Here is a 14,360-nt window from a genome sequence, read left to right on the forward strand (position 1 = left end):
TTTTTTTTCTCTAAACACTAAAGTTGACTGGAAAAAATGAACTAATCAATATTTTCCAATTACAGTGGACCAACCTTTTGTAAGCCTCAGTTGTAATAGTATTTGGTCCTTCTACGCTTCGTTTTTTTTTTTTTTTTTTGGATCATTTAAATATAATTATTTGTCGTATTGTAGCGATTTACCTTTTCTCTTCTTCTTTTTTATGAACATTTACGTTTTCTCTTCTTGTAGCTATGCTCTATTCAATTAACATGAATAGGTAAGAAAATTTGGTAATAATGATTGTAATATATAATAAATTTCAATTTTCATGAAGAGGTAAGAAAAATGGTAACAATTGTCAAATATAATAAATTTTGGTTGGAGGGTCATTTTGAGATCGGCCTTTGTTTACCTATCCAAATATTACCTAAATGATCAAAAGATTCAATACAGAGTTTGGAATCTTATTTATTTCCTAATCTTCAAAGAAACTTAGCATAATACGGTACGGCAAATTGATATATACGAGTTGAAACTTAAACTTTTGAAACTTGAAAGTTAACGATAAATTTTTTTTTTTTAATTTTGTGTGTGCATATATTTTAACAATTAATAATTCTTGCTTAAATTTCTTTAAATCATGACATGATAATCTATAATATGTCTATAATAAAAATAATAATAAAACTGAAGATGTTGAAATTCTAGTTAACTTCATGATATTTTGCCACATAAATTTTTAAGAACTCATCAAAAGCTACTCACACCTTTATCGACTGTTGTGGCCTTTAGAAAGAAATTGTTTATTTAAATTGTAAATGACACTTAAGATTTGTGATCAATTTGATTTTATGGCTTAAAGTTTATAATTTAGATTTAGACCCTTAACACTGCATGGCACTTTGAAACAAGCCCTATTCTCTATATCCGTTGCTAAAATTTTACCACCGATCGCAGATTTATAGCTAAAATAAAATGACTCCAAATCTCCTTTCACAACCCAAATCCAAAGCTAACCACTAAGCAAAAGCCCAACTTAGAGCAAAAATTCAAGCTTTAGTGACCCCAAAAAAAAAAAAAAAAAATTAAACTCATAGATATATCATATATCAAATTAAACTAATTTTAGAAAAAGAAAGCGGAAAATAGCAAAATACCAAAAGAAAAATACTTACATACCCATAATTCACCGTTTCAACACTTGGGCCTTAACGCACTTAGCAAATGCTACCGTTTTGGGCCTCTTCATATTGTGGATCACATATTTGAGATAAACTTATAATTAAGTAATAATTCAGCTACATATTGAGTTTAATTAGTTTGTCTAGAATGTATCTCAAAATTTGACTTTTCATTTATAATTACTAGTGTAAAATACGGTGCATATATAGGGTATATTTAAAAACAATCATAATTATATATATATAAGTTTAAATTATACATGGTATCAAATATGTAATGACTTCTCATTAATTATATATATATATATACCTAGTATCAAATATGCGATGGCTTCTCATGTTTTATATATATATATATATAATATTTAAAATCTAATCGGATTTGGATTTTTTATTTTTCGCACTTAATAATTCACTTGTCACAAAAATAAAAAAATTAGATAAAATACATAGCGCAAAATTGAACTCCAACTGAAATTCAATTTAGAATTTAATTGGATTTAAAACCTTTAATTTTTGCACCTAATAATTCACTTGACGTAAAAATTTAAAATTTAAATTGGACACACAGCGCAAAATTGGACTCCAATTTAGAATCTAATTTTACTTTCTCTAAACTTTGGCTTTAACTATATATATATATATATATATAATTCTCTCTCTCTCTCTCTCTCTCTCTCTCTCTCTCTCTCTCCACATTTTTTTTCTCATTTTAGAGTAAATTAATAAATAAATAAAAAACTGGAACCAAGTAAGTGATAGAAAGAGCTAAATACATACAACCACACAATTCTTGGCTCCATTTCAATAGTTTCACGCATTGCCTCTCGTTTTCCTTTGTTTTATACAATGTGAGATAAAGTTATTTAAAAAAAAAAAAATTAGTGAAAAGCAACCTTTAAAAAATAAGTTAAACTTTTAACAGAATTTTTTATTTATTAATTAAAGAAAATTTTCATTCAATCCATTTTTTATGATGTTATCAAACATAAGAAAATACGAAATATTATTTTCCCATAATGTTTTCCTAATTCATTGTTTACAACTGTTTACACTAATAATTTTTATTATTATTAATTGTTCCAAACTTCCAATATTGCATCTAAAATGTGGTTCTACCTTAGCTATCAACTATGAATCTGATGCTGACATCGAATAGGGGACAAACTCAGAATAATATTTTTTTATAAAATTACAATTAATTGGATCTTATTATATTGATAAATAAGGGAAGGTACAAAGCGTAACTTGTACGGCAAAGCGTAATATTCCTTTTTTATTTTTTATCTTCATAAGTTGCTAAGGTCGTCCATATTGCATGGATGCATTAATGCCATAGCTTAATAATAATGACATAATTGGTGTGAGCAATGGTGACACTCTCAAATATTGTAGCACCATGTGGACGAATTGAACTACCAAAAGTGTCAAAACTAATAATAAACCTAAGCCTATTCCAATAGAAAAAAGTTCTGTTTAGCTCATTGGACTAAGATTAACCTGGATTTCATATTCTAGTTCATAATTAGACAAGAAAGGCCTCAAAGATACCTATATAAATTAGAATATAATTGACAAATGTGTTATAAACCATTATAAGCAAGGCTAGCTAGTCTCTGTGATTACTCATTGTTCTATATTATTGGCAAGAAACTTTAACTTTACTACCCTCTCTCACTCTCTAACACACATACACACATTTTAGAAGATGAAAAATACTAAAATAGGGGTTTGAATTTTGATATTTTCATTTTCAGGAATGGCTAAGAGACCAATTGTGGAGTATCTCCTTCAGATGATCAACTTCATCTTCACCCTTTGTGGCCTAGAAGTATTGTTCTATGGTTTATCTTGTTTGATCAAGTGGAAACATGCACCAACACAGCCTGATCATGTTGACAAAACGAATTACAGGATGACTAACCGACTGTTGATTGCAATTGATCTATCGAAGCTGTTGTCTAATAAGCTTCCTACGGCTTGGTATGTGGGTTTTATTCATTCCAATTACAGTCACATTTATTTTTTCATTTGAAGGTTAGCTTGCGACTTCAATGGTATTTCTTAGTTATTGAATCTGTAGAAAGCAGCATAAAATCTAAGATCTTTAGACTATCAACATGTTCCATTAGTGTTAGTCACAATTAAAAATAAAAATCTTTAATTATTACAGAATTGATTTCTTCAGATAGTCTGTTTGTTCAATTGACTGATCAATGTGAGGAAAATCTACTAAATTAAATGATCAGGTATTTATTGGATGCCCTATAATTATCCCTAATGGCATGAATGTGTTTCCCTTAGCCCTTAACGGGCTTTTTTCAAAAATTAAAGGAAAAAAGAAAAAGCACATCAAATAACTAACTTAAGACTTTTTTTTTTCTAATTATTTTTAAATATATATCGAATAACTTATGTTAATTTGGCTGTTTTCTCTCAAAAAAGAAAATGTCAATAACCTATTTATTATAGCAAGTAGCCAAGTAGTACTCTCTTTTTCAAAGGAAATTATAGCAAGCGGCAGTTAGTAGATAAGCATGATTTATAACTCTCTTTTTCAGGAGATTATAACAAGCAGTACTTAGTAGATAAGAATGATAACTGTTGGTTAAAAAAAAAATGATAACTCTTTTTTTAAGGAGATTATAGCAAGTAGTACTTAGTAGATAAGAATGATAACTATTAGTTTCAAAAAAACAAAAATGATTACTCTGTTTTTTTAAGGAGATTATAGCAAGTATAGTACTTAGTAGATAAGAATGATAGCTCTCTTTTTTTTCTAGTAAAATAAGAATGATAACTCTTAAAATGGAAGTTATGCAACATTCTCTATATATGTCACACTTTTAGCAATAATAATGTATGATGAAATTTCTGTTTCATTCTCTCTCTCTCTTTTCTTTTTCTTTTTTTCTTTTTTTTTTCTTTTTTTTTTTTGAGATGTAAACAAAAATGATAACTATTTTTTTTAAGGAGATTATAGCAAGTAGTACCTTTTTTTTTTTTTTTTTGATAACCATAGCAAGTAGTACTTAGTAGATAGGAATGATGACTCTTAAAATGGAAGTTATGTAACACTCCATATATATGTCACACTTTTAGCAGTAATAATATATGATGAAATTTCTGTTTCATTCTTCTTCTTTTTTAAAAGAAATAATTACAACATACTGTTATTTTCTCAATTTGAACCATTTATCCCCTAAACTTCTAAGTACTTTATATAAAGAGAATGTGTCAATTCAACTGCAAGGCTCTTATCCAATTCCATAATTTCATTCTCTTTAAGAATATGTTATAAAATTATAATACAAATAAGTGAAATAACAAATTAAAATGCTACTTTTCTATTCTCAAAAAAAAAAAAAAAATGCTACTTTTCTAAGAAAGTCTTCCCTATTGAAAGATCCAGATATATTGATATATGCAAATTGAGGTACGTCTGTTTTAGTGAAAAATATTTTTCATATTTTCTAGTGTGTGGTATGATGAAAAATGAAAATTGCAAATTAATGAGTTTTTGTGGTCTATAAAAAACAAGTCTAATAAAGAGAAAAACATTTCCAGTTTTTTAAAAGCAAAAAATGTTTTAAAACATTATATATACTCAATAAACAGACTCTCTCAAATAGTAACTGTAAGGACACGATTTTTAACGACCCAAGGATGGGCTCGTATGTAAAGGGGTCCGAACAATACGATTTGTAGAGAGTGGGCTTGGAAAGGCTGGACCTTGGTCGCTGGGCGTCGGTTTGGTTGGGATTTTCATGGAAGCCTATACGAAGGTGGGTTTGGCCTTTGTGGCTAAGCCTTACACGAATGTGGTGTGAAGATCTATCTCCTCGGAATTAGTCCGAGGAGCATCTCGTCCTCACCATCCTCCTTTTTTATGAGTTCATTCTCCCCTCTTTCTCTGATTCCTGGGCCGCCCTTCTTTTCTCAGCTCTTTCTCCCTTTTATACTAGTATTTCCTTCCCATTCTTCATCTACGTGTCCGTTTCTCCTTGTTCGGGGTGGTTACTCGTCTTATCAACCCTCACGTCAGAGTGGTTGGGAAGAGCTGGATAGCATGATATGAGTATGGGTTTGTCAGGCAATGGGCTCCACATTAAGGTGCTAGCAGCCTTCTCCCCTGCGCTGTTCCTGTACCGAATCTGTCCTTTTCTTGAGGCGTTTTATGAGATGTCGGGCGTAAAGTCGTCCTCGACCACATCCTTGGGCCTTCAAGGAGCTTTTACTATGTCCCTGACAATAGGGCTCCTCGGCCTGGGCTTTGGGCCCTTAATGTGAAGCGGGCTGGGATTCCAAATTTCAGGCCCCACAATAGCCCCTCAAAATCCTGCTTCCTGACTTTTTAGTTAGGAATGAGGGTTTTGGTGATGCTGAGCCCACCTCGTGACTTGCTCACATCCTGTACTCTATTATTATTTACGTTTTTCCATTTACATGGGAGTCGTGTCAAAACAAGGGACACTCCTTTATCTTTCGTTCACACGGGGTCCTTTGACATTTCGGTACTCGAGGCGCCCCTTCACGAGGATCTTCAAATCCTATGGCTGAGGATGAGGTTGGAAATTGAGCCGAGTCTGCTTTGTCCGAAGCATTCCTTGGAAATTTGCATGAATTAAATGCCACCGGTTTACTTCTGTGTATAAATAGGGTAGGGGGTCACTCCACCTGTACATGAACTCTCCTGTTCCCTTCAGAATCATACTTCTTCTTTCATATTCACGATCTCCATTTCTAGTGCCACTCTGCCTCAAAGCAAGATGTTTGAGGCGTGGATGGGGATGAAAGGTCTCCGCAAGCTTCAGAGGCACCGAGTACTCAAGGTGATATGGTACGGACAAGGATGGCACAGATTCAAGCCAGTCCCCCGTGTTGACAGGGGGAAGATGGTATTCCTCCCTCTTTTAGTCAAAATCCAAAGCAGGTTCTAGTCATGCCAGATTTTTGGTATGTCAGAAGAAGAAATTTCCGCCATCAGCGCCGTCTGCCTTGTCGCAGGCAAATTTTCGCGGGGGCTCCTCAACTTCTGGCTCCCTGCACCTTTTCTTCAACGGTGCGGGCCTCAAGTTGGGTTCCCTGCACCTTTTCTTCAGCTGCGCTAGCCTGAAGCCCGGCTTCTCTGCGCCTCTTCTTCGACTGTGCAGGCCCCACGTTGGGTTCTTTGGCTGCCTGAGTTATGGGCATGTAAAAGTGTTGAGGAATGATTTCCTTAAACAACATCTTAGAACAGCAGCCAACCTCTCATCTGCAATTCTTCTTCGGCTTTATCTTCATTCTCTTATATCTTTTCTTTTCACTTATGTAATTAGCTTTAGTATAAGCTCGTTCCAGCTTTTCATTGTACACTGTACTATTTCTTTGTCTTAATAAAAGATGAGTTTACTTCTTTCTAAATACTTTTCCTTTCGGCAGCAATTACTTTATGAATGAATATTAAACATACGCTTGCCTTTAATGATACTTAGAGCAGAAAAAATGCCTTAAAACAAATTCCTACTATTTTAAGTTTACTGACATTATCAAGTATAACAATGGTAATTCTCAATAAATTAAACTCTTGGAACTAACTGGTATAACGGCCGAGCGCTGCGCGACGCATGCTAGACAAATGCCCGAGAACGATAGACTTTAAATAACTCATCCGAGAGGATAGCCGAGCAGTGAGGGACTTCGAATGTGTTTTTGGTAGCATACCGCTCCATATTACATCAATTCCTTTGGTACTGAGAATCCGAGAGTGGACTGAGGAATCTATGCAGTTTAGGGATTAACCCAACAGTTAACGGGGAGTTCTCCTCGGATGGATTTTAAGGTTCATGTAACATAGTTTTTCTTTTAAGTAGTTGGTTTCCCCACATGCTTGAGTCCGAGGACCGTGCAAGGCCTGGGTTCTGTCCAAAACTTGTAAGATTTCTCTTATGTACTTGGTTTCCCCATAAGCTTGAGTCCGAGGACCATGCAAGGCCTTGGTTCTGTCCAAAACTTGTAGGATTTTTTTTTTTTTTTTTTTTTTTTTTTTTGTACTTGGTTTCCCCATAGGCTTGAGTCCGAGGACCATGCAAGGCCTTAGTTCTGTCCAAAACTTGTAAGATTTTCTTTTGTACTTGGTTTCCCCATAGGCTTGAGTCCGAGGACCATGCAAGGCCTTGGTTCTGTCCAAAACTTGTAAGATTTCTTTTTGTACTTGGTTTCCCCATAGGCTTGAGTCCGAGGACCATGCAAGGCCTTGGTTCTGTCCAAAACTTGTAAGATTTCTTTTTGTACTTGGTTTCCCCATAGGCTTGAGTCCGAGGACCATGCAAGGCCTTGTTCTGTCCAAAACTTGTAAGATTTCTTTTTGTACTTGGTTTCCCCATAGGCTTGAGTCGAGGACCATGCAAGGCCTTGGTTCTGTCCAAAACTTGTATGTACTTGGAGGCCCCATCTCTTGCTTGTACTTGGTTTCCCCATAGGCCGAGGACCCATGCTTGACTTGGTTTCCCCATAGGCCGAGGACATGCAAGGCCTTGGTTCCAAAACTTGTAAGATTTCTCTTATGTACTTGGTTTCCCCATAGGCTTGAGTCCGAGGACCATGCAAGGCCTTGGTTCTGTCCAAAACTTGTAAGATTTCTCTTTTGTACTTGGTTTCCCCATAGGCTTGAGTTCGAGGACCATGCAAGGCCTTGGTTCTGTCCAAAACTTGTAGGATTTCTTTTTTGTACTTATTTATTTTCGAACGTAAGCCCCTAGACCAGGGCGGGGAAAGCCGGCCTGAGGCCAGAAGCCCCTAGAACTGTCCGCGCCACTGTCACTGCGAGGCGCAGCCCCTAGCAGAAGTTTATGTCAAAGCGACAACTGCATGTCGCCGGAGACGGAGGAAACTCCGCGAACCTCTGCTTGCTAGAGAGTTGACTCCACCGCCACCTACGCCAACGCGCAAGCCTTCCCACAGACGGCGCCAATTGTAAGGACACGATTTTTAACGACCCAAGGATGGGCTCGTATGTAAAGGGGCCCGAACAATACGATTTGTAGAGAGTGGGCTTGGAAAGGCTGGACCTTGGTCGCTGGGCGTCGGTTTGGTTGGGATTTTCATGGAAGCCTATACGAAGGTGGGTTTGGCCTTTGTGGCTAAGCCTTACACGAATGTGGTGTGAAGATCTATCTCCTCGGAATTAGTCCGAGGAGCGTCTCGTCCTCACCATCCTCCTTTTTTATGAGTTCATTCTCCCCTCTTTCTCTGATTCCTGGGCCGCCCTTCTTTTCTCAGCTCTTTCTCCCTTTTATACTAGTATTTCCTTCCCATTCTTCATCTACGTGTCCGTTTCTCCTTGTTCGGGATGGTTACTCGTCTTATCAACCCTCACGTCAGAGTGGTTGGGAAGAGCTGGATAGCATGATATGAGTATGGGTTTGTCAGGCAATGGGCTCCACATTAAGGTGCTGGCAGCCTTCTCCCCTGCGCTGTTCCTGTACCGAATCTGTCCTTTTCTTGGGGCGTTTTATGAGATGTCGGGCGTAAAGTCGTCCTCGGCCACATCTTTGGGCTTTCAAGGAGCTTTTACTGTGTCCCTGACAATAGGGCTCCTCGGCCTGGGCTTTAGGCCCTTAATGTGAAGCGGGCCGGGATTCCAAATTTCAGGCCCCACAGTAACATATCTCCCTTCACCTCTTTTTCTCTCTCCAATCCACCAACCAATCATTGACTAATGTTGACCAATTGTTTTCTCTTTCTCTCCGGTCCACCAACCAATCCTTGACTAATTATTGACCAATTGTTGACTTTTTCCAGACAACTAAAAGCTTTCTCACTTAATTGTTTCGTAAATACTAAAATTTAGGTCTATATTCCCATTGAAGTCAAAATGAGATAAAAATAGAAGGTATTTTCCCATTTGAGGTTTATTTTGTAAATGAATGTATTCATCATATGATATAATTATTTAGAATTATAAGAATATTGATGATTTTCGGTGCAAATCAAACGACAAAAATGTTTTCTAACCTATATTAAACATCACAACTAAGCACAAGAAAATGAATTAGCTATTCCAAAAAAATAAAAATAAAAATCTGTCAAAATATACGAGGTAAGAGTTTGAGTTATTTGCTGCAACATAAGAAGTGATGATTTTATCTCGATATGGAATTAAACTATTAAGCAGAAATGGTCAGTTTTTATTGAAATTTGATGTTCAAAAGCCAATTTCCATATTATAGCCATATGCATGTAAAATGAGCTTTTTTGTGCTTTTTCTTTTTTGTATGTAAAACAAAACATAACAAAGCTCTATACAAGCCTTAGAGGTCCCTAAAACCTAACGGCACGCTAACACTCCCCTAGGCACACAAGTACGCTTTTCTTTTGAGCATCAATACGGAAATTTTCATTATTTGAAAAAAAAAAAAAAAAAGTGGGAAAGAAACAGCTTTATGTGTGCTCCTAATTTTATTTACACTAATAGAAAGAAAGCAGCTTGATTTGATTTTAAGTTTTTAACAAGCTGCAGATTTATGTTGTCCATGTGAATATATTACAAATCATTTTTACACCATCCAAGGAAATTGGCAGAAAGACATTATGGGCCGTTTGGTAGCAGTATTTAAGTATTGTTATTCAGTTTTCAGTATTATGGAAATATGTGTTTGAGTGTTATAGAAATATGTGTCAGAAATATTATTGTTATTTAAACATTGAAAACTGTTATTTAAACAATAGTACCAAACAGTCCCTATATGTTTGAGTTAACAACTGTAAGTCATATATTATAGGAGGTCTACTAGTGGCGTAGCCACTTATACATTACTATTGTACTTTAGATCTGTGATTACTCAAGCTAAATATGATGATAGCAGTGATGATGAAAGATTGTCTACAATCGTAGTCGAGGATCAACTGTTGAGAGGAAGAATAACCAAGCCAGCAGCAAAGAACAGATTAGACTCAACAAGAAATATTAGTTGACTCTTGCTGTTGGTTATATTGTATGTAAAATCATTTTTGATAGCATAGTGGAAAAACAGGTTGTTGATATATTAAACCTGAAATATTTCTGAAGAAAAAAATAAAGCACTGAAAAAGGGTTGATTATCTCTTGACTCTTATCATATTTCACTTTGAAGTGTTTCATTTATCAAGGTCATAATAAATTGGCAGTTCTTTCATTAGGACCACTTTTTCTGTGAGAAATTAATTGCTCCACCAAGGACCACTTTCTTTTATCAATGGTAGATACTGAGATAGGTAGTGTTGGTACTGCTTAAGGCAAATGACTCCTCAGTCTCATTTCTATGCTTTTTCTTTTCCTCAGAATTCTTAGTGAGAGTAAAATGATTCAGAGCAAGGTTTTTGTTTTTCTCATGAAAAGAACTACACAATACGATTGAATAATAAGGTTCTTGCTTCTATATCTCTTTTCTAACATATGTTTAGATAGTAAGAGAAATATCTTGTTTCCTATATATAGGATTAGACTATAGATATTTTATAGTAGTCTTTTTTTTTTAGTATTATAGTAATTTTTTCATTTGTCTTTTGCTGTGTTTGATTTATGTTTAGTTGTTTAGTTACTGTTAAAGATATATATTAAGTTTAAATGTATTAGCCTAAAGGTCCAATTGTATTACTCAGTTCATGTATATTAACCATATATAGTTCTTAATCTCTATATATACCCTACTTAGACCGTCAAAGACTTGAGATGGTATTTCATGCGCCTAGTGCATATGAAAATTTTTCCAAAGACTTACTCCATGGGACCATAGATATAGGCTGTTCTATCAAACTACAAAATCTTAGCGTCCTCTATCTTGTCTCTATACTTTCTCTTTCTCTATATTTTCAGTTGTACTAGTTACAATAAACCCTAAATAGGGTTTATATAATAAAGATTAGGAGCTAGTGTTAGCCAAGGTAATATCTCTCACGGTTGAAATGGCTTGAATTTCAATGACGGTGGATTAATATTTCGGCTAAGCAATAAATGCTATGTTGTATGAATAGTCAAAGAAAATGGCAAGGAAACAACACCGACTTGAAGTATATTCATGCATGGCCGAAATTTTAGAACACTTGACATGCAGCCGAACATTCATGAATTGTCAAGAAGGCAAGGAAGCAAACCAAATTCATGCATTCTTTGTTCCAGCCGAAATGTATGACTTTATAGGCCATAAATGGATGCATGCCTATGTGTGAAAGTGTGGCTTGATCAACAAAGTCAACAATATACAATTCCTTTGTATGTAAGCTTGCGTGAAGAAACACAATATCCATGCATTGGAGGTTTCATGAATTGTAGCCACTATTGTTGACTTCCTTACCAATAGAAGTCTCTAGTGTGCTGTATTTGTGAGGGACTTCGGCTGGAGCTTGGCTATAAATAGAGATGGAGCAAATGAAAGCAAAGTGTGTGAGAACAAGGAGAGTTCCTACGTGAGCTAGGGAGAAAGATAACTTCTTCTGTGTGTGTGCACCAGAGCTACGAAGTTGTGTCTTACAAATCATCTAAATACAATAGGGTGTTCTCTATTTTCTTGTGAGAGAACCAAGGGTGTATTTGGGGTTTGGGCTTGTGTGAGAGTGTCTTCAATTCATCGTTGTAATCTCCACAGTTATAGTGAAAATTTATTCTGTCGCCTCCCGTGGATGTAGGCATATTGCCGAACCACGTAAATTCCTTGTGTCATATTATCTTCTCTCTCTCTTCTTTGATCTTGTGTAAACAGATTTATTTTCACCCAATTCACACAACACTCACAGTTTATTAACAAAAGAAGCTTTTATAGAGACATAAACGGTAGGACAAAGATCCTAGGCAACAACAAGGTTGTCAAAATCGGGATCCTACGTAGGATCGTAGGAGGTAGGTAGGATCGTGGATCATAGGATCAAATCGTGAATCATAAGATCCTACCTATTTTCAGATTTTAAGCAAAAAACCTATTGTTAGTGACTTTGTATGTTATATAATCACTTAAAATATGAATCCATCCATTAACAAAAATTGTATCATAAAATGTAATTTGCACGCACTACATCGTTCTTATGTCATTCTAACGAAACAAAATATATTTAAATTTTGACATAATGTATCTAAAAAATTCAATACATGTTTAATTAGCAACTGAATACCAAAATATTATCTACACATATGGAAAATGTTTTCCAAATTCTAAGTTCCAGATCCAAAATAAGTTAGATTAGTTAGCATATAAAAACTAGCCAACTACAAATTTACAATATGTAATCTAAAAGAGAATTCTCAATCTAAGGTAAACTAGTTAATTACAAATATGAAATCCAAAGAGAATTCTCATTCTAAGGTTCTTCTAATCTAATTACTGTCATTGTTATATCCCATTTCATCATCTAAATATTTTAGGTTTTGTTTTTGAAAACATTAAACTTAAGTACTATAGGTTTTTTGAGATTTTATGTTGACATAAGGGTAAATTTGGGACTTCAATTCATTATTGAGCTTCTGATAACCCCTTGGGCTTGTGGATTTAGGTGGATTATGTTACCCAAATGAATCCCACTTAAAAAAAAAAAAAAAAATCAAGTCAAATGGTAGGATCGATAGGATCTCATACGATCTTACAATCCTATGCGATCTTACATATGATCCTACCATTTTTGCAATCTTACTACAATTTTAAATGGGCAGCAGCATATACAACCATTAGGGACCAACAAAATTAGTACAAACACAATTAAAAAGTCCCTGACATAGCGTGGAAAGGCTATATTGCTAGCACATGCGCTCTTAGCCTGCTATTTAGAGCATTGACATCAACTCATACAATTTTCTTTTTTTTTTTTGTCTATTTTAACATAAAAACCTATCTTTTATATTTTACATGCTCACTTTTTAAAACACCATACGTCAAATTATTTATTTTACACTACATATCATTAAAATATCAATTTTTCTTAATTTTTTTTCTTTTTTTTTTTTACACACAACAACCATCATTCACTATTTTTCTTCAATTTTAAAACACATAAAAAAAAAAACTAAATACAAAATAAATAATAACTGTGTAAATTTTAAGTATCTTTCTATTATATATTTTAAAGTGAGTGGGCCTTTATTCAAAAATCATAAAAGCACGTGCTTTAAACGGGGCTGACAGCATTCCACTAGGAAACAACTTGTTACGTACTGCTCAGTTAAAAAAAAAGTTTGGTACTGTAAAAATATCAAAAGTTGGATTAATCACATGATTTTGTACACATTTGCCACCACAAGCTATTATACATATGTGTGTAATCCACGACCACGGTCCACGACCAATGGCTTAGATTTTTTTATCGGGGAAAGTCAAGTTCATCAGCCTCAGAGAAATGACAGATCGAGTACCCTCAGAGGACCACCTCTGTTAACGTGGTACTGTGCGTGAGTACTCAATAATTTCTCATTTCAAGTTTGACATGATAAAAAGTGGTACCTCATCTAAATTTTTTTTTTTTTTTTTGGTTAAGATACCTCATCTAAAATTTTAAACACACCACAAAAAATCATAACAATTTTTAAAAATGTGGTGGTTGATATATATATATATATATATATATATATGTTTGAAAACATGTGTAGAAATACATGTGGGTGAAAAAATAAATAAAAATAAGTGTAATATTATTCAAAAACTAAAAACATGTGTTTAAACAAGTTTACCAAACAGCCCTTACCACCTTACACAAGAGTTGTTAAAAAAAAACTTAAATAAGTCCTCCAAGACATACAACAAAAAGAGCATAATTATTTCTTTAGTGTACCCAAATTAACCTACCACCTTACACATGACCAATTAAAATATTTTAATTAACAAATTATTGTGGGTCCATATGTTAAGTGATACTAATTTAGGAATATTGTGTAATTGATGTGAATTTTTTTTTTTTTTTTTTTGTCTCTGGCTTTATTTTATGATTCTAGTATTCCACATAAATTAAGTGTAAGCTTAATTATATGTATATAAACTCTTGAGCACTTTCTTCTTACAAGTCAATTTTCAAGAGTGATTGCTTATTAGTGGAATTCATTTTAAGAAAGATTTTGTTAATAGATGTCCTATGAGCATTCGTTTAGAAAATACTTTTAGAAACTATTATAGTAAAGGAAAAGAAATATTTGATTGTTTTTACTTTTTTTTATATGTGATAAGTGACTATTGATAAATGAAAAAATGATATTAATAATAG

Source organism: Quercus lobata, chromosome 4 (assembly GCF_001633185.2).
Source record: "Quercus lobata isolate SW786 chromosome 4, ValleyOak3.0 Primary Assembly, whole genome shotgun sequence".
Lineage (NCBI taxonomy): Eukaryota > Viridiplantae > Streptophyta > Magnoliopsida > Fagales > Fagaceae > Quercus > Quercus lobata.